Source organism: Oxyura jamaicensis, chromosome 3 (genome assembly GCF_011077185.1).
Source record: "Oxyura jamaicensis isolate SHBP4307 breed ruddy duck chromosome 3, BPBGC_Ojam_1.0, whole genome shotgun sequence".
NCBI classification, from domain to species: domain Eukaryota; kingdom Metazoa; phylum Chordata; class Aves; order Anseriformes; family Anatidae; genus Oxyura; species Oxyura jamaicensis.
This window is the reverse complement of record NC_048895.1, coordinates 7,082,839-7,104,318: the sequence shown is the minus strand read 5'-3', so window position 1 is coordinate 7,104,318 and position 21,480 is coordinate 7,082,839. Positions and strand designations below refer to the sequence as shown.

The following is a 21,480-nucleotide window of genomic DNA, read 5'->3' as shown; positions in this document are numbered from 1 at the left end:
TGAACTGTCCCTTTAAAACTCACCTTGGCTAGTAATGGGTTAAATCGCATGGTATTCCAATCAATGAGAAATGGGCTTTTATAAAGTTGATTAACTGGGGTATAAACCAGCTCGGCTTTAATCAAATGGGAAACTACTAAGCAGAATATATATGTTTGCTTTTAAGAGAAGAGTTCATTGATTATGGAAATACTTGCATATATACCTTCTTTGCTGGACAGAACACTTGTGTTTTAGATTTTAGTAGAAAAACATAATAGTATATACAATCTTGGCCACATGTGACAGAATTTCTTCTTCCCAAAATAATTAAAATTAGCGTGGAGACAGATTAAAGGAAAACTGTATTATAATATCCATATTGGAAAACAGTAAGGATGGAAGGCTGGGAAAGTAAAAGTCTTTGAGTATTTTAATTAGAAAAATAATGATTTAATCTTGCCAAGGAAATTAAGCAATATAGAGAAAATGCAGCCTACAAGTGAAATATATGGAATGGAGGAGATTCACAGTGTTAAATGAGCCACTGTGAAAATACATAAGAATAACACGTTGATTTTGAAAACTTCTTAGCCACCTATTGAGGTGCTAAAATGTATTTTCTCTTTTGAAGTGATTTGCAAAGTGGGATGCCTTCAATAGGTAGGGACCAAAAGTTTATAAACACAAGGGAGACCTGAAATGAAATGTATTTAAAAGAAATATATATTCGTGTTTTTCCTTCTGCATTTTGATTCATTTCATACCACTTGGTTGTTTGCAGAGATTTCCTTTAAGATCTGTAGAAAAACTCCATAATACACTACATAGTAGAATAACCAAAGAAGAAATCCATCCCTAATTAGGTTTGATTTTGATATCTTTGGAAAGAAACCTTTTACATACATATTCAAATTAATAAGGCAGTGACAGTTTTGGTCAAAAAAACAAAAACAAAAACAAAACAACAACAACAACAAAACACACACACACAAAAAACAACAACCCCAAAGCAACATCTTCCTATCTCACTAAAACCGACACAGCAAGAGTAAAACACTGACATATTTTCAGAGTTATGTAACTTCACAGTTACACCAGATTCAGCACCAGAACTCAGATTTCCTAGTTTTTGATTTTGTTGGTGTTTTTCCTAGGCAAGAATGGCTCATTTCTGTATGAATCAATCTTTTGTAGCCTTCAGTAAGGTATCTGTGAGCATAATTCAGTTATAGATGAATTGTGAATATGTAGTGGTAAGATCAATTGCTAGTCATAATTACTGTCCAGGAGTTTGCAAGGAAAAGACTGAGATGAGGACAATGTAGAAGTAGGTGGAATGAACAGTCAAAGTAACACTTTCCTATCATTTATGAGACCCTGATAAATCAAAAGAGGTGACATAGGAGAATGCTCTCTGCACCTGGGAACCAAGCCCACCAAGCATTCTTCCAGAGATTATTTCTTTTTCAGCTTTCATGGCAAAACATTCAATTTTCCCAGCCATTTACTGATCATCTCGACTGTGTTGTGAAAAGGTAAAACAATAAAACTTACCACAGTTGTGGTTCTTCCCCTCGGCAGCTTCTAGTGACTCAACTAACACATCTGCCAGGTAAACCTCCCAAGAGACTGAGTACCTTCCAGGGCACAAAGTAATATAATTAACATCTTATGTATGCCTTACATTTTTTTCATTCAGGTTTGTGGGTGAGGGGAATCTCTGATTAGATAACAGTTCAGATGATGCAAATTCTCTCTCTAGTCCCGGTCTGTCACAGTCTACACTTGTTATCTGCTTCAAGACCAATGAAATAACATTGCCTTTATAGGAATAAAATAATTAATATGCTATATTAACTTTATTTTTCAATATGTCTAACACATTTAAGATCACAAACAGGCAGCACTAAAAAGAGGGGATTACATTTAAATGCAAATTTAAATAAGCAGTTTTAAAAACCCCAGAGAACTACTGTCCTTTTGGTTTTCTTTTAACCATACTCTAAAAGCCAAAGCTCACAAAACAAACACCACTAGGGGATAAGTAAAATTCCTGCCCTGACTCCATTTGGAGCAAATGATTTATAGCATCTGTGTCTGGCCAGATAAACACAGATAATCTGTAAACAGGATGTGGTATTGCTACTGGAGAATAAAATGTTGAATTGTGCCCTTTAGAGCACCATCTTACTCAAAGCCATCTGGCTTTTACATCCATATCTATCATGCTACTTATTAGCTGCATACAAATCAATTATTTAAATGCATGAGGGTCTGCCCTGCATGGGCACTAGAGGAGAGACCCAGTAATTGTGGGCTGTACAACACCAAAACCACAAACAGCAATATATTTTCCCCTTTTATCATTCTGGAAAATGGGAGGAAAAACTTATTATGCTGACTGTAAAAGAACTGTGTGTATTTTAACAGCAGGGGACCCCAATCTATTAAGATCATACATGTGCTTCACTTCAGTAGCTTGGGTACTAGTCAGAAGGGACAAAGTTGATCTTTGTACACTGGTAAGAAGGTGGAGAATTCCTAAGGTTATTAGCAGACCACACACCATGTTCCAGAGAGATGTTAATAAAATTTATAAGATGTGGCTAAAATCACAATAAATTTGTAGGAAAGCCACCAGTCATTTCCCAGGGTCTAGGTATTGCTCCTTGCTTTGTCGTTATCATAGTATTCCACTGGCTTTTGGCTGACCCATCTCTTGAAATGAGAACAAAAAGCCTTTGCAAAATGCTTGGAGATAAATTGCAGAGGAGCATGGTACTAAAAGTAAGATAGATACAGTTAATTAGCCAAAGTTTAAGAGCAAAGAGGAGAGAAATGACAGGCAGGGCTCTGTCTAAGCAGTCTCTCAGTTCTGTAGGAAAATGTTTCTGTCATGCACTACCGTTGTTGCACAGGATGGGTAAGACTGTTGACTTCTGCTGATACATTCAAGAAATAGGGACACAAATATTCAACCTTCTGATAGAGTTTTGGCTCAGACCAACCATTTGGTGTCATGAGAGTGGCCACAGGGTCCCCAGCTGTAATAGCACTGCTGGATTATCTACCATTACAAAAGTACAGTGTTGCAAGAAAGTGTGAGAGCTGATCCCCAGAAAACTGTAATGTCGTAATCCAGAACGATTTCCACAGGATTCCTGTTTATCCCAGAGAACAGTTAGTTATGATATAGTTGTGAAATGGTCTTGCAATCTATCTGCAAGATCCTCATCATTTCAGTTCATGACAGGTGCAAATTTACAAGAAGCAATAAGGATCTATGCAGAGGCACCTGCTAGCTTTATGCTTATTTGTGCAGGCCAGACACCTATGTCAAATAGGGACTGAAAAAACTGGAACACGCAATTCAATTTGTTAAATGTCATAGTTTTTGTAATAATTAAATTAGCAGCAGAGCATGCCCCAGTGGCGGAGAACAGAGCTAAAAAGTCCGCCTGCTCTCCTGATCACTTCTCTTAAAACAGAAGTCCATATTATTAATTCTGAGTACCACCAAAGACTTGTTCTCTGATTAGGATCCCAGTATGTTTGGTCCTTGTGGAGACGTGGATATCTGAGACAATTCCTGCCTCAGACATGATCATAAAATCATCATGTAGTGATCAGTGAGGCTGAAATAAACGGACAGAGGAGAATTATAGCAACAAAGCAAAATAAGCAATACCAAGCATCATGTATCTGCTGGTCAGTCATCTTCTTGGGTGTCTTTCCAGATTCATCCAGACTTCCCCAGCACTGGGTATAGGCTAAACTTCCTAAACTTTCACATGGAAGAACCCCTAATCCATGTTTGCTACTTTAAACCTTGTCTAGCCAACACATCTGTGGGAAAGGGTAGAGATGTTACCCTATACCTGGGTGTAAAACTGCACACAACTGCCAATGGATCTTCTCAAGTGCCCTTGCACAACTGCCCCCTGAAGGATATACAAAATTTGGTCAGGAAATAATCCTAGAGCATCTTAGAACAAAGACCCATGGCATAGGCAGATGCACCCAACCAGCAGTGCAACAGAGAGGACATGGTACAACAGGCAGGGCTCTGCTAAGGCAACACTCCCACCCGTCCTTGCTCAACCTGGAGGCCGGCTGTATGCAGGCTGGGCTGGATCAGAGTCCTGCAGAGCCCTTCCAGAGTCCTGCAGAGATGATGCAGCTCCACCAGCTTTAAGAGATCCTCTCCCAAAGCATTTGAGATGTCTGGGACATGCTCTCTACATGCAGTTCGGAGGGAATTGTTATAGGCTGCTTGAAAAATTAAGCAGGGGCAAAAGGCAAGGATGGGTTGGAGTAGCATAGACTACTGAAGTGGGAGGCTGCTTGGGAAGATCAACCACAGGGAAAAAATTGCATGTTTCACAGCTTAGCTGGTTTATATGAAATTCCAGAAGACAGGCTGTGAGATCTCCAGAGCAGGAAGCTCCTACAAACAAGGTAGTCCTGCATCACTTAAAAAAAATAAATTTCCCTGAATTCACCACAAAATACTTATGGTCTGACAGGAAAAGCACAGCCAGCGGTGTGGGCACTAGTGCATGAAGCCATGTCCAGCTGTGAAAGCTGAGCTGTCCCTGGCTGAGAGTCAGGATCTGAAGTCAGGCTGAGTCAAGCTCAAGACTGAGAGGAGATGAGACTGTTCCAGGCCTGTCCAAAAGGCCAGTGGAAGCATGACTAAGGGCTGGGAAGCCAAAAAACAACAGGTATGCTACAAAAACTTCCCTTGGTGAAGCAAGAACAGAGGTTTAGCAGCTTTATCCTGTCAGCATATACAAATAAATGACTACTGTGTGGATGGAAGAACCTTTTTTCCTGTTTATGTAAACTTTATTTAACTTTTGCCCTCCATGTGCATATCAAGTCTTGACAGGTTCCTCAATATTGCTCCTTTTCTAAGGGACATGGAGGTTGCCATTCAGGGGGAAGAGGTCTGTCCTTCTCACCTCAGACTGCAGCTACATCCTTAGGGGAGTGGACACCTCTCTAAGGGTTAATGGATAGAGAAGTGTTACTTCATAGCTGGAAAGGTGACTCCAGGCTTCTGAGCAGCATTGGTTTTCCCTAAGAGACATTTTTAGGGATTTCACTCTCACCTGTGAGCTACTAGGGTGCAAGAACTTCTTAGGGATCATGGATATATGTACCTAAGGAAAGAAAGTCTATTGTGCAAATTCACAGTCCTTATGGAGAGATCCACAAACTTGAAGGCTGTACCAAAGACTGAATATTTAATTTCATTCCCTATGCTGCAACTGTGAATTTCATTCACGGGGTTTCTACAACCCTGCAACTTTCATTTTTCAACTCTGGCAAAGGAGGCTGGGAAGGAAAAGGTTTTAATTGACTTTCTTTTCTTTTTCCCCAAATGGGTCCTTGCAAAATTGTTGTTATTTAGTACAGTGACATCCCAGAAAGATGATTTTTATTGCAGAGGTGGACTGTTACTAACCTGCTTTCAGGCTCATAGATCAGGAAGTGGCACAAAACATAGTTCTGTGGGAAGTCACATGCACACAGGTGCATGTAAAAAGGACTTCCACGAAAGAAATAGGAGATTCCTTATTTTTTTTCATGCAATCAACATTTTCTTCCTCCTCTTTATCTGGACTAGATGATCTTTAAGGGTCTCTTCCACCTGAACTACTCTTTTATATTCTTTCCCTCCCGTCTGATTCCACGTATCTAAAAGGAAAATAAAAAATAATAATATCTGTAAACCCCCAAAATTCAGCTCTGGGCAGTTCAGAACAGGTATCACCTTTATAATTAGACACACCTCATTAATCCTCTCCAGTTCTTTCCTGGATGGCTCAAGGGAAGCTCTTGGGAAACAGCATGGAGCAGGCAGGGACTTGATCTTTTACACTATCTGAATTTCATCTGTACTGTTTTATCATCACAATCTATCATTTGTATCTTCTCTTCCTGTCAACAGATTTTTGTGGATAAGCTCTCAGTAAAGCACAAAGAGCTTTTGGCCTTCATCCATTCTCCCTGGCCACAAAATCCTCAGGGAAAAAAAAAAAAAAAAAAAAAAAGCACAGCAGAGTAGCCACAGAAAATTCTGAGAATTCTTACTAGATGTTGATAATAAAAAATGTTTGCATGAGGATAAGTAACGGAAGAGATTTCCAGTTATGATCTCAGGCTGGCAGCAAAGCAATGATACATACAAGTATTTATTGGGAATCAAGGGTTTCCTTTGATGTGAGTAAAGTTACTGAACTGATCAGAGCTGGAAATATACAGTTATAAACCAATACACCCATTGAAACAGTGTGGAGAACTAGGCACCCTGTGTGAACACTTGTTAGACCACACAAACTGGCAGTTTCATAAGCTTTCAAAAACTTTTAAGACTATAACTCATATGAAGACAAGGATGAATTCAGTTTAACAGCTTGATTACACTAACCAGGTTCATGAAGGGATCAGGAAGCATTTTAAAACCAAATGACCCTTCTTATCTCAGAAACTGAAAATAAAGCCAAACGAAGCTGAAGAATTTTTCAAAAACTGCTTTTGAAAGGGATGAAGTGCTAATAATTTAAATGAAGATACATTTCTAGCAATTGTGCACTTTGAGGAGAAAGGAGGAAAAGTTTTTCACACCTACACAAAAGTACTTGTTTTCAAAGGGAAGCTCAAACATTGCTGACTAGAGCAGATGCTCTGTTTATGCTCTTTGCACACCCCTGGCGCAGAACATATTCTGAATTTGGCTCCCCACCAGCTCTATGTCTTATGTTTCAAATTTGTTGTAGGCTCTCCAGACCATTTTACATATGGAACATAGTGGAGCTCCAATCACACCTCCAGGTGCTTATGTATCACTAAAAATTACCCTTAATTGAAAAGCAGAGTAGACTGCAGCAGGGATTTTTGCTCTTGATAGCAGTGCAACCAGAACTATGGTAGTTGTATGTACTAATTAAGTTAATTCAAAGCAGACATTACCTCATGGATTGCCAGACCATCACTCTGATGACCCAAGTACCCCCAGTTGCAGTGGACATACCTAAAAGCCCCAAAGTATACATGTTATACATAGTATTTCTCATTTTAATATTGCATTGTGTAAAACCCACGCTGCATTGAGTGTTCCAGTTGCTACAGGGAGATGTGCTGAAACCTTAGTATACAGTGGAGTAAAATGGTGATACATGAACTAATTCCAGCTGTTTTATGCATGTGAGTTATGCAGGACACTATTATATGTCCAAATGTCAGGTCACCTGATTGTTGGATGGCTAGATCTTTGCTTAGGTGTACTGTTTCTCTCAATTTTTCTTTTACCACTTAATGTGTAGCTGTTAGATAAATTCAGCATATTTCTTGTTACTCTCAGATGTGATTCCTTCTTCAGTTAGGGTTAAAAATCTCATTCTTCTCTTGCACTGCAGTAATACATTATTTCCTTAAGTTGCTACGTGTCAGCGGAGTTACAGCAGTGTAAATAAATCGCCAGTCATGGCCGACATATTCAATTTCTAACTACTCATGTAGTGGACTTGTGAAAAAAAGAGATTAATAAATCCATAGATGATTTATTATAGATCAGTAAAAGATGTCAAACAGACACATTATAACCAGACCTAAATTTCATGCATTAGCATTTGCACATAATTTTGGATATTATTCTTGAATTGATAAAGAATCCATACATTTCAAATTTTCAATTTGTATTTGTGGTGGTTTTACCGTGCTAGGCAGTTGAACACCACAACCGCTCTCTCACTCCCCCTCCTCAGATGAGGAGGGGAAGAAGTAAAGGAAAGAACAACTCACGGGTTGAGATAAGGATGATTTAATTAAAAAGGGGAAATATATATATATATATAATTAAGGAAACATTATTATTAATTAAACAATTCAACTAAAGGGAAAAAAGGGAAAGGGGAAAAGGGAGGGGGAAAGGGAATAACTAAACAAAACAAGTAAAGGCTATGTGGAAGTGCAGAGGAAAGAAATTACTCTCTACTTCCCACAAATGAGCAATGCTTGACCACGTCCTTGAAGCAGGGCCTCAACGCACGTAGCCAGTGTTCGGGAGGAGGACAGACGTTTTCGCAACGAGAGCCCACCCCTCCCCTCTTCTTCCTTTTTCCACCTTTTATTGCTGAGTGTGACATCATATGGTATGGAATATCCCTTTGGGTGGTTTAGGTCAGCTGCCCTGCTGATGTTTCTTTCTCACTTTTTGCCCACCCCCTAGGAGGGTCAGAGAGAGTCCTGATGCTGTGCCAGCACTTCTCAGCAGCAGACACAACACTGGTGTGATCCCACTGCTGTTCTAGCTACAAGTGCAGAGCGCAGCACTGTATGGGCTGCTGCAGGGAAAGTTAACATCCCAGCCAGACCCAGTACAGTATTCCAGCACCGTTAATGGTGAAACCTACTATTCAAGACAGGGTTTAGATAAAATTTATAAAGTACACCCAGTTTTTCAGTTAATAATCAGCAGTGCACACCTTAAATAGCCTACGTCTGCACTAATTTGATCATTTAAATACTGAAGACTAAGTTTTGTGTAGAAAAATCAGGCATCCAGGTTGCCAAGTGAATCTTATGGATAATTTTGGAGATCTTGGGGGTGCTACATCTGCCTGAATTGTTTTGATCTATTAAAACTTGGGATAAAGACCTCTGCTCTTTTGCTGTTATTACCATTATTTCCATAATCTCTCTCTTTTTTTTCTCCAGTGTTCATAGGCTGAATAGTATATAATAATGTCTTTAATATGCTCTAAAAGTTCACACGTACCCATAGATTTTGAATATTTCCTTTGAGAAATGAAGCTTCTAAATTCTTTTATTTTCTTTTTATTAATTTTAACATAAAACTGAAATCTCAAACCACCTGTTCTCTGTATTAAAAGCCTGCCACTATCATAATGTGATCAATGGAAATCCAGTACAGTTGTACTTTCCTCTGAAAACACCTACTTAGCTTTACCGTTTTTCAGTAGTTATGCTGATTTCAAAAACTATTTTACCATTGGTTGTCATGACTTATTGGATACAGCCAACATCAACAACGGAAATATCATAAAGCATATTTAAAATAATAATGATTTTATTCATTCTCCTTTCCAAAAGTTTCAGATGCAATTGGGTTGCATTTTCAAGCACCAATGCAAAACCCATTAGATCAAAATTTAAGTCCCATCACCCCCAAAATCATACTTAGCAGCACAGACCTTGTCGCAATATTTTTCAAGTACTACTCTAGAACTTTCAGGAGTGAGATAATTTTTCTGAATTTCAATTTTCAAAGAATTCTGCTCATTCTTGAGTTCAGGGAGCGGCTCATATAAACTAAGATCCTTTCAGATGGGCCGACAGAACTTGCCTCAAGTAATAAAAAGAAATACAATATAAGCTACTGTACTTGTGGGGAAAAAGTATGGGAAATTGCTATATTGGGTAAAGGGTTAAACTTTAATATTTGGGGAATTGTTCATACGCTTAGTAGCAGGCATATTAAATGGTGCTAAAGTTAGGAATCTAGACTAAATACAATGATGAAGTAGAGTCTTCTAGAAGCACAAGAATTATGAGCTTACCTTCTTCCACTCATCGGGCAAGTGGTCTTTGGGCAAATGACCTCAACACTTGACAGAGCAGTCAAGAGTAAAACACTTGTAAAGTGGGTGATCCGAAGTTTATCCAAATCTCACTTTCCTGTCTGAAAAAACAAATAGGTAATTTTATTCACTTTTTATTTACCAAACAAACAATTTTACACATTTTAAAGTTTCTTTTCATTTTGCTTTTTGAAATCTCAGCATTGTAAATACTTTCATTCCTTCCAAACTGTAAGTATGCCCTTGTTAAAAGCATGTTCACCAAGCCACAGAAGAAACTTCATAAAGACTCATACCAATAAATAACTCATACCAAAAATTTGTATTTGGTGGTCTATAACAATCTGTACCACAGGCCCAAATAAAAAAATCCCAACAAGTTTCCTTTCTTTTGGAACAAAATCTGTTTTTACTCACAAATTGTGCCTTTCTTTATTCTCTCATTATGTACAATAAGACAAAATGAAAATGGTTGCAAGCCATAAGCACATGAAAATACTATCTCCCTGGTTTCTTAAGCAACATTACCAGAATTTGTCCTCTGTATGCATTGAGATGTCAATCAGCTGTGAGTGCTCATAACATTAGGCAATTACTGGAATTTCTTTTTTTATATGGCACACATATTTGCTTAGGAATCTGTACGCAAACCAAAGAAATGTTGTGGCACCTGACAATTTAATATCGTTGTAAGGATTAAGACTTCATAAGTTGCACAGGTGATACAGTTCTGTCTCTATCCCACTGTACAAAAAGAAAAAAAATATCTTACTAGAATGTCATAGTCAGACAAAATCAACAGTAATACAGAAAACCTGACCAAGACGAAAAGAGTATTGCAGTAAGCAGAATTCTACTGCAAAAATACAGCAGTAAGCACCAGGAAGTCTAGTATATCCTAGACTTCTTCCACATACAAGTATCATACCACTACTACATTCTTACCTAGTATTTGATCATAAAGTCAAATCTGCAATTCTTACTCCTTAAATGAAGTACTTCATGTGGTTAGACACAGTGAAGTCAACAGGGTAACTCACCCAAGCCAAAGGGTGAAAGAACCTTACAAACACCAAGGTGATTGCAAAATCTCTTTCTTGGGCCATTTCTCTACTGACCTCTTTCATCAGCAACATGATCCAGAGGCATTTAACCTCTGTAGCTGTCCAAGGCAGACTTGAGTCTCTTTTTCCAAGATCTCCTGCCAGTCAGGCTAGTCTGTTCACTGGTCTCCATAATTTGGAATAAGCCAGCGTGGTATTATCATCATTTCCAGTTGCTGACGTGATGAAAGGAGCAGGGATAGCTCTATGCCATCCGTTCCTTCTCTGTGTCATCACTGAATCAATCCAGGTAAGTTGTTCTTAGCTACAAACCTCTGAAACATTAAGACAACTGATACTTGACCAGGAACACAAATCTTCTCAGTATTAGTAAAAAAAACTCATCCAAAAGACGTAGCATTAACATATATTTAATGATGAAATTTCAGTTTCTGAGCAGGAAATTACGACGGGATTTCACACAAAGCCTAGTTTCTGAGCAGGAAATTACAAAGGGATTTCACACAAAGCCTAGAAGTTATTGTTCATTGTTCTCGTAAGGTAATTGTTCCAGAAGTGTTCCAGAAGTGTGAGATTTATACAGTCTCAGATGAGGACTAGTAATGCTACCCAGTTTAAAAGAAAGTAGCATTGTGAAATACCCAAAATATATTTTTTTGATCTAACAACAAATGGCTATGTTTTGCAATTCTTACTCATTCAATGAAGCACTTCATGTGATTAGACCTACTGAAGTCAATAGAACTACTTAACCAAGTAGTTGTTATGCTTCAACACCTCTTTATTAGCATTACTAAACTTAGTGACATGATAGAGTAAATTATTTGCCTTCCCCATTGCCATTGAACAAATCATTTCAAGACGTGGCATAGAATTAGACTGTGTTAAACGTGACTCCACACATGGATTAACTTTAGTCTCATTTCCTGTTGTTATTGCCTGTAGTTTTGCTATTCATTATTTCAGTTCTGTCCATTCTCTCTCTCAGGGAAATACATGTTAAGAGAGAAAAAATGTCTGTGTTGCTTATCAGTCATAAAGGTAAAGAGCCAGTAGGTAGGTTGCCTTATGAAAACTAATTTTTTTTTCCTTCAGCAGTCTGATGATACTTTACTATTGTTGACAGTTATTTCAAACAGAAGGAAGAAATCAAATTACTGTTCATCTTACTTAGCTGCTATAAAATTTCAAAAGGTTTTCTAAATACTATTTCGTATATTTTCACTTTGGCAGAAATTCTTTTGAACTTTGAGAGTTTTGCTCCATCCATGGCTTTGTGACTTAAATGCTATTTTGTTTTAACCAGGCTTAGCTGTAATTCTGTCCCAGTTTTGTTCTTCTCTCAAGTCAACGAAGTTCTGAAGAGGTACCATGCGAAAGATGGGAGGATAAGAGTCTGAATGAGAATTTAAAAATTCATCCTAGAAATCAGTCTCAATTTGCAGATGGGTCAATATTGCAAAACGATTCCAAAATCTTTTAAATCCACAAAGTTCTGAGAGAGATGGTTTTAGAAATGTGTTTAAGCCTTGCGTTTAATTGCACAGTAACTTTATTTAAACAACAACAAAAATATGTTTCAGTTCCTTACTTGAGGTTATTAATTTTTCAGATTTACTGCACAAGTCTAAAACACCCTGCATTTGTTACAAAAGCTTTAGGAAGCTGAACAAACCCTGATGTTCCAAAAATACTGCCATTATTCAGGAGCTAGGACTCCAAGATTCAGCTCAAAGCTGGTACATAAACCAGAGAATAAATTCATCTGAAGGAATTCTAGAACAGCAAGTTCTCTTTCAAGATATTAACTTCAGTCATGGCTTTTTCATTAAATACGCTCACATTTTTACAGGAAGAAAATTTATGACTGGAGCCTTTTGCATGTTGCGCAAAGACACGAAAAAACAGAGCTCCTGTCCTATGGCATTCATTTATTCATTCCTATATTCCATGTGATCTTTAATTGTTACATTATGCAAGGTAAGTTTGACAGACCTCAAGAAAGAACTGGAATCAAGTGTTGTGTTTTCTAGTCACTCTGGTTCTGTTGAAACAAGTCCCCGTGTCAAACAAAGAAGCACATATTAAAATATCACTGGAGAAGGCTAAACAAGTAGGGCCTTAGAGCACTTTTAGCCAGGTCTCATTCCACTCACCAGCTACTAGCATTCATCCCTTAGCTTGGGAAGTGACTTCTCCAGCTATCTTTAGCAGCTTGGATTTCCAAGCAACCTTTTCAGTATGTGACACTGTAACCCAGGACAGGGGTCTTGTGCTGCCTTTTTTTTTTTTTTTTTTTTTAAATGTTGCTTAAATAAGTGATCAGCTACAGCTTGCTCTGACACTGGTACACGTCCCTCAGTTCCAGAGTTTTCACTACAGCTAAGGTACATCTAAGACAGTGTTTTACCTTTAAAAGTTTATTTCCTCACCTGCTGTTCACTAGGCTGGCAAACAGCAGCTGACATCATGGATTTAGTGCAGCGTTCATGCATTTTTTTTTTTTTTTTTTATATAATTTCCCTCTCTCCAGTGGATGAAAACATGCTAGAAATAGAACAGAGATGACTCAATATTTCTTATCAGGACAGGCAAAACTGAATACTCAGCAGGGAAGGGTGCTAGAATCCCTTTTCATTGAAAAAAAGGTGGATAAAAAGGGGTGGAGCAGGGATAGAGAACTGGTATTCTGGAGAATGACTTGTACTATCCTACTTCTGTGAAATAAGCAGGAGAGCGGCCTTACCCCTTCTTCCCTTCCCACTGCAACTGCCATGCTCCAGACCCTCTTAGCTTCTAGCAGCCAATTTAGCTCCCAAAATATCTTGTCCTGGTAAGGTAGACAGCCAAGCCAAGCCATTGCCATTTTACTGTCCCAGGTGCCACCTGCCCTAGCGTACTGCCTCTGTTACACGTTATTTACAAAATTATAGAATTTATGGCAGTTCTTCAACAAATCTGTAGTAGAGTATGTGCTACTCCCTGTTGTGTAAGAATTTCCAAGTTCTGATACTATTTTTACCCCTTTTTAAAGCAGTGTAAAAATGACATCCTTATTACTAGATTTCTGAGGCCTGGAGATATCGCTAATCTTAAATCATTAGATCTTAGATAAGTACAGTTTTATTCAGAGAGTTTGGGGTTCTTCTAGTATGTACTCTCTCATGGAGTTGGGTTTAACTAAAGGACCTCTCTGAAAAGTTCCCTGACTTAACCACAATTCCTCAACAGTGGAAAACATAATGCTTGCTGTAGCAGTAATTCAGGATTGCCACTGTCCAGAGTTTGGTGTTTAAGACAAAGCCACAAATACATAAAAAGTAGTGCCATGTAAAAACAAATTCAAGGGAAAAAAAATTAAAAATCCTGTGATAACTCTGCAGGAAGGCATAACCCTCGCCCTGGGATGATACATACAGAGCTCTGTTGGCTTTTGGCACTCTGTCCAGACTCAGACTTACACTTTTAAAGACACAGACCACAATCTATCTAGGCCTAGTTAGAGATTGCTTGTATTCGCTCTTGCTGAATTCACTGTGTCTTTCTGAAACTGGACAAGAAAATTACACATCCATCCAGACATCAAAACCAGAATATTTCAGACTAACCTTCCGCATGGTTGTTAGAGCAATGCTTTAAAGAACTTTAGGAAGTAGTATAATTACAGAGGAATACAGGATTTCACATAGTAAAGAACAGCAAGCAAATCATAAATATAACTACTCTTTTACATATGTCCTCAATTAGAGTTGTTAGTAGACTTTACGAGAACTCAAACCAGCATTCACTATCATGACTTTTTAATAACACAAGCCACCTTTGCACCGAGTCTTTTTTATCTAACTGTAGTCATTTCCAGAATACCAAAGCTCTTCTCGCAAATATTGCAGCCTCCACACAGTTGCATACTTATGTAGCTTTACTACTTCAAGTATTTCCATTCAAATCAATACAGTTGCTCATAACATAAGGAGAACAGCTTTTGTAAGACACAGTAAAACTCCTGACCATTCTTATAATATTTCCCCATATCCATTCTTATAATATTTCTCTTTATCTTCTCCTATTTCAAATCACGATCGTTAAACATAGTTATAGCTTGGGTTCTAGAGAGTCTTCTTTCTAGGTTTGTCATAGCCTCCTAAAGAACTCACAGCATGCCTCTGTCCCTGAGCATCCCCTTCAATAAAATGCAAGTTGCTTTGCTATCTTGTAATAATATAAGAGTGAATTATTACTGAGATAACATTACACCAAAACTGTTCATACAGAACACTAGCTGATGTAGACAGAAGTCAGGATGCTACCTTGTTTAAGTTTTTGTTTAGACCTCAGGGCAGACATGATGATGGTCCTGATGGGCGATACCGGGATTTGCTAAATCATTCGCCAGAAATACGAAGACTGCCTAGTCAGTTCAAAGTTGGCACTCTTAAAAGGTCTCCTGTTTACTGGACTCACATTTGAGCTAGATATTTTGAGTGGATTCTCTTTCTGCACTCAGCATTGTCAACTGTCACAGTTTTATTGATAGTCTCTTGATATTTTTTCCCCCTCATTCCCTCTAGCCCTTCCTCCTGAAGCACTGGGACTTTGTAAACCTAGCTTTATACTTTGTTTTGTGACAGTATAGGAATAGTTGAGTTAGAGCTTTTTGTGTTTTCATGCGTTCGTGGTCCAAAGGCAACAACATGTTCTCTTAAAGAATACTGAGATTTTCAGATGACAAATGGCTATGGGAACTTCACAGATAAACAACTAGTAATGTGAGATCCATGTTGAACCCGAAGCCTTAGCAATTCTGGGTGTGCGACATTTGGTAATATTTCTTATCTTCTGAGACACTTGCAGTGTTATTTTTCCCAATAAGATCAAGTTAATAAATTGCATTTTTAATTTACAGCTGACCTTCTACACTTGCATTTTATTTTCATAGCTTAGTTGTAGATAGGAAGCAGCTCACATTATTATTTCTACTGTCCAGGGAAATAAAATCATATTTTCATAGAGTTTTTCTCTGTTTCAATATTTCTTTTGGGTCAAAACCAAAATAATTTAGAAGTTTCTTTTTTCTAAACAAACACTTGCACCCATTGTAGTTACCAATTTTTGTTTATATTTTAAGTTTGGCTCTAGAGAGAGAAGATTCCGTAATTGATAGCCCATTTATACACTGGGAGACAATTTCAAATTCATTTTCTGCCAGACTCATAACAGAGCTTCTCAACCCTTACATTCAGCAGGGACTGAAGCCACCAGGTTCGCTGTCTTTCACACTCCCGCAGTACAGCCAAATACAATTTTATTCATGTTCCTCTGAGGAAGAAAATACAGTGAAACAGATACAGAATTAAGTATTGTTTTTGGAAGATAACTTCTGAACTTCCTGAATCTTCTGCTCCTCAGAGTTTTGTTATACTTCTCATTTTTAGCAGTTCATAGCATATTTGTTGAAATAAATATAGCATACAGTAAAATCAGTTATAAATCCACAGGATATAAGCTTCAAGAATTCATTCTCTTTAACTGAAAATTATTTAGGTAAAATATAGTGTTTTTATTTTCTTTTCTTTTTTTTTCTCAATGCGTCCAAGTAATATATACTAAAATAGCACAGCACATAGTGTAGGCTCTTTGCTGTAGCTGTCCCGGTGCTCACTCTTAAACTTAAACTTCATATTCAGTAGGATTAATGACAAGCAGATCTCAGTGAGGCACAAGCATTAAACAAAGTCTGGAAAAAACACTTGGTATAGCTATTTCACTTATTCCGGTCTTCTGACACTTGCTAAGTTATACTCCCCAAACCAGTAGAAACACGAAATGGAACATTTTCTGACACACTGTATGGCATCAATATATTAGCTTAAGTGTACACTTTGTGTTTCTTAGCTTTTTACAGAGAAATAATCTTTTTATTTAGTAAGATGGTACGGACACGAAGGCTCATTTTCATCTTGATCAAAAACCTGTTATAAAGCTGGAGGAACGAAAGACTTTAAAAGTGCTCAGATGAACGAGCTTGTACTGACCTCTGATGGCTTTAAATGTGTATGACAGTCCTGAAATTGTGCCTAGGAGCTCTAGTGCTCTGAAACAATATCGTTGACATGACAAGAAACAGGCTCTTTCAAGATGTAAACCAAGTAATTTCTAAGGGTGTCCTGGGATATTTTTTGCTTTGCACCATTCACTTTTGAATGGTGAGGTGAAAATGTGTACAAGCCAAGATAAGTGCTTGCAGAAAAAATTATTTCCAATGGAAATCTTGTTTCTATTTTACAGATCTTCAGAAATGTCTCCAGGTTTTATTAAAAAAAAAGTTCACCTCATTCTTTCTTTATAAATGAAATAGTATTTCTGATCATAGAGTAGAAAACATTTGAAACAGGAGAAAACTACTGTCAAAAATTTTATGGCTGCCAAGTTCAAAATACACCGCCTAAAGTACATGATTCCTTAGGTGTAGGGAGCACATGAACTTAAATCTTCATCAGTAGGGTAGAAAATAATTAGAAATCTTTTGAATGTGCCCACCTGGAGGGAAAAAAAGAAAAAAAAAGGGGGGGGGGGGGAGGGGGGGGGGAGGGACAGGACAGGAGAGAAAAAAGTTTTCAGTCCAGCAAGATTTTCTTCCAAGGGTTTGTGCCTAGGGCAAACTCTGAGAATTCTTACATCTTTATCCAAGAGTCTTATTAGCAGCAACTATGAGAGCCTCTTGAGTGGAAATACCATTCTTTATTATTTAAAAAATAATCAGGTAAAAAACAACTAACCAACAAAAACCACCTGGGTCTTGTGAAGATAGCCTAAACAACCCTGAGAACTGTGCTCAGAGCTAATGAGCTTTGAGAATGAAAGAAACGAGTGCTTATGTTCCCTATCTGCAGAAAAAAGCTGGCAACCTAAAAACCAACTTGAGTATCTACCAGAGACTATAGAAAAGCAACTCTACCTACATACAGTGCAATGGCAGCCATGGAACACAGTGTGAACTGTCAAAATCTCTTGTGCCTTTTTTTGACAATGTACCAATGGGTTTGCAAGAAAATGAGTTGTAGTGTACGGTACCTTTCTGAAAAACTTCTGTTCAGGGGCCATCTGCTCCCTTTTCTATGTCCAGAGTAACATTTGTTGTCTCAGGTGTCACAAGATATAAAGTAAAAGATTAAGCTTGATTCTCTGTGGTTATCTTGAATGGCCGAGGAGCGACAGGCTTTATTCCCTCTCAGTTCATGGTGTCCCAGAGTGAAGCACAGCTGAGTAAACAACAGGCCCCTGTTACAGCTGCACAGGATGGGGCATAAGCAATGGACACAGGAGCAGCACTTCATACATCAGAATTTCTGCTCACTCCTATGTGTGGTACTTTCAATAGACAGGCTCATGAAGGTGTAGTAGAGGAGGTGATCGGGCCTCCTGTCCTGAAGTACTTGTGGTGGCGCTCAGAACTGACAATGGCATCACACACACAGAGCCACCAGAACAGCCAGACTTGAATCTTCATACGTGACCAGTGGGTCACATCTGTGCTCCATCTCAATTCTATATGCACCGAAGCTTCCTACCAGACACTGGTTCAATATTCTTCAGAAGCGATAAAAAGAACTGCATTTAGCTGAAAGTAACCTGATCTCCAAATCTCACTGCAAAAAAAATATAATTTGCAGAAGGAACAACTTCAGAAAGCGGTGGAAGATGAGAGCTTTTCTCCCTCAATAAAATCAAGAGTTCACTTTTTGTGGAGATCCAGCATTGGAGCCTTATAGCCTAATAGCTCATGGCAGATTTCACTAAACTAATAATCTGGCATAATTAGGAGTCAATGTATAAACCAGGAGCCCTCACATTTTCACGTTAAATTAAATGTGGATGTTCAACATAGATTTCCTCCTGCCAGTTGGGCTTTCATAAAACACAACACCGGGAATATTTTAAATTAAAAGAGAAAGACAAAAACTCTTGGCCTCTATAATTGGTTTGAAAACTCCTTGGTCTTAAAGTAGAGCCCAAATCATTTAATTCCGTAGAAAGACTCCCATTTATTTGGGTGGGCACTGAATCAGGCCCTTGAAGCTCAAAAGCACAGATGGAAACATTAATGCAGCTACAGAATTTCCATCTTGATGGATAGTCTGACTTTACACATTACCCCCCCCAACTTTGGGAAAAATATCAGTATCTTGATATACTAAACAGACCAGTAATTCTGAAATGCCTTAATAATTTGATGATATTAAACCTGAAAATATGGCATAGTACGCTGTCAAAATAAAAGGAAATGAGAAAGTCAGAAGTAAGCCAGAAAATGCAAGCAAATCAATTCATTGATTTTGGAAACTTCTACAAACATATCTGTCAACAGCATACTTGTGACAGTAATAGATCTGCAGAAAAAATACTATTTTGATGAAACTACAATTTTCCAAAATGAAACAAAGGCAGCAGTCACAGCAGTCTTGGCACAGCAACCCTGATACCCTAGGCATTGCCAAAAGCCTTTCTTGAGTTAGAGATGTTCAGTTCCTCTGCAAGGAAGGGGCAACATGGATTTGTGTCAACTTGTTGATAGTGCAAGGCCATTTAGAGACCGTTTCAGTGTTTGATTTAAATTTGAGGAGTCTCAATACTGCATAATCTGACTGCATATGAGGACAGGGACTCTAAAGGGTGAACACTGCAAACAGAAACTCAGAAAAGCCCTTGCTAATCACGGTTAGATGGAACCTGATACCGAATAAAACACTTTTACTCACAAGCACTTAAGCCTAAAGTAGCCACTGAGAAAAAGCCACCACTGAGAAGAATCTCTCAGGAAATTTGCAACATACTCCCCACACATATTTCCAACTTCTTTGAGGCTTCTTTTATACTGCCAGAGAAACTGGGCATTACTAAAATTGAGAACCTTGCTTCTGTGATCTATCAGACTTATGTAGCATGCTGAAATACTGCTGTGTGCAAATTTTGAACACAGGCAGGTGGAGTTCTATGTGAGAAAGGTCAGAGTAAAGCAGACATGAAAGAACATGAGCTTACACTGACATGCAATTGCTTAGGTTTTGAGATGCGGGTCACATTATGTGCTATAAATTGAGTGAGAAAATACAGCTGGCTCAGCACAGCAGTTGAGTGAAATCTAAAATCTACAGAGGAAGTATTCATTTGCAGGTATTTATAATATCCTGAGCGACTAGAGTCACAATTCCTTTTGCCAGTGATGTGGCGAAAAGTGGTGTCTGGGTGGCACCTGCAGATCTGCTGCTGCACAGACAGCAATCGTCAGTGGCTAACAAACCTTTGAATTATAACCTGTTCACACATCAACACGCTTCAACATCCAAAAGTGTACCCATTTCAGTTCTTACTTTAATAATAATCACAGTTTAAAGTGGCCTGAAAATATACAGCATAACATAAATGCATCTAGGTATTTTAAAATTAAATGACACACACACGCACACACAATCTTTTATGTTGGCTTTAACTTCTACCTTGGCATGGACTTTGCCAGCTGGAAGGTGGATTAATTTTGAACACTGTGATTTAATACTAGAAATTCAAGCATATGTCTTCAATTACTGGAGTATCCTTAATACTGAGAGTGATTTATAGAACATAAATTAATAAATATCTTGGGTCAAATTATTGCCTGTTTGAATGCCTTTTACAGCAAAGTGTCACAAATCTATCACAGAACATACAAATCACAGTTAATTTTCTGGGATAATTACACAATTAGCAGGAAATTTGGCCAATTTATAAAAAACGTGGTTATGTTTTTTCAAGCACATGCTTAACCCAGAAACCAAAATTCAAGCGAGCAGAAGCCGAACTACGTTTTTTTTCACAGATTGATGCCACTGCAAGAGTACATCTAATCAAATATATATAGAAAACTTTTTGAAAGAAGATAATTTTTGTTTTTACTCTTAAGTGTAGGAAGTACAACTCACTTATACTTGCATAAGATTTTTTTTTTTTTCTTTTCCTAATCTATATTGGAAAGCATTGGAATCACAAAATTCCCCATCCTTCTTAGTAAACAGAAAAACCTTACAGGTAAGATGTTCTCTAGAAATACGTAAGATTATTTGAGCAGAAAAAAACTCATGCATCCTTGTGATATTATAGAGTGAAACTACATGCTAGAAAGAGTTTTATAATCCTGTAGCACCCTTAAGGGCATTTGAAGCAACTTAACTGAAATGTGGGTCGTTGGAACATTTCAAAGACAGGGATCAGAGAAGAATGAGTACATAGCTGAATTTTTAGGAAAATGGGTGAGAGAGATGTTTCCAAGTTAGAAAAGCACAATACTCCAAGATACACCAATCAATGTTAGCACCTAAAATATCCTGCTATAACTTCTTTATCAGTGTAGTCAGGAAATTCTGGGTGCTATGGGAATGGAAGAACTAAATTATTTTCCATGGACCTGCAAAATATTATGCAGACTTTGCCAATACACAGCAAAATGAAGACATTGAGTAGCAGAGGAATAGGGTCAGGAGCATCGTCTACTATAAATTTACATTTGACAGTGAATAGAAGCAAACAAGAATCATGGGTTATTGAGTCCTATTTAAGAGTAAGAAAATCAAAAAATCTCAGGCTGCCACTAGGAAGAATTGTGCAGAGATATCAAATACTGTTCCTATGTTAATTACACCTGCTTCAGTGGAGAGCAGCTGACAGTGGCACAGGAAGCCCACAGCTGGATGAGTACTTTAGGAGTAACTAAGCCTGAGCAGGTACATCTGGTAAGGAGAACAGCAGAATGCCACATACCAGTGAATCCCATTGAAATACACAATTGAGTTATG

General features: G+C 38.0%; 1 protein-coding gene across 16 annotated transcripts in view; it reads right to left on the bottom strand.

The window, feature by feature from the left end:
* SPTLC3 (serine palmitoyltransferase long chain base subunit 3) overlaps positions 1–21,480 on the bottom strand; it is a 115,319-nt gene that overhangs the window by 88,817 nt on the left and 5,022 nt on the right. For 3 of the 16 annotated variants that reach the window (XM_035322741.1, XM_035322739.1, XM_035322755.1), the window contains 4 exons: positions 13,087–13,201; positions 9,570–9,691; positions 6,961–7,021; positions 1,537–5,322 (listed from right to left, as the gene is read on the bottom strand). The gene's annotated coding sequence lies outside the window, so the exon portion shown is untranslated. The other 13 variants (XM_035322743.1, XM_035322746.1, XM_035322744.1 and 10 more) reach the window with 12 other exon arrangements.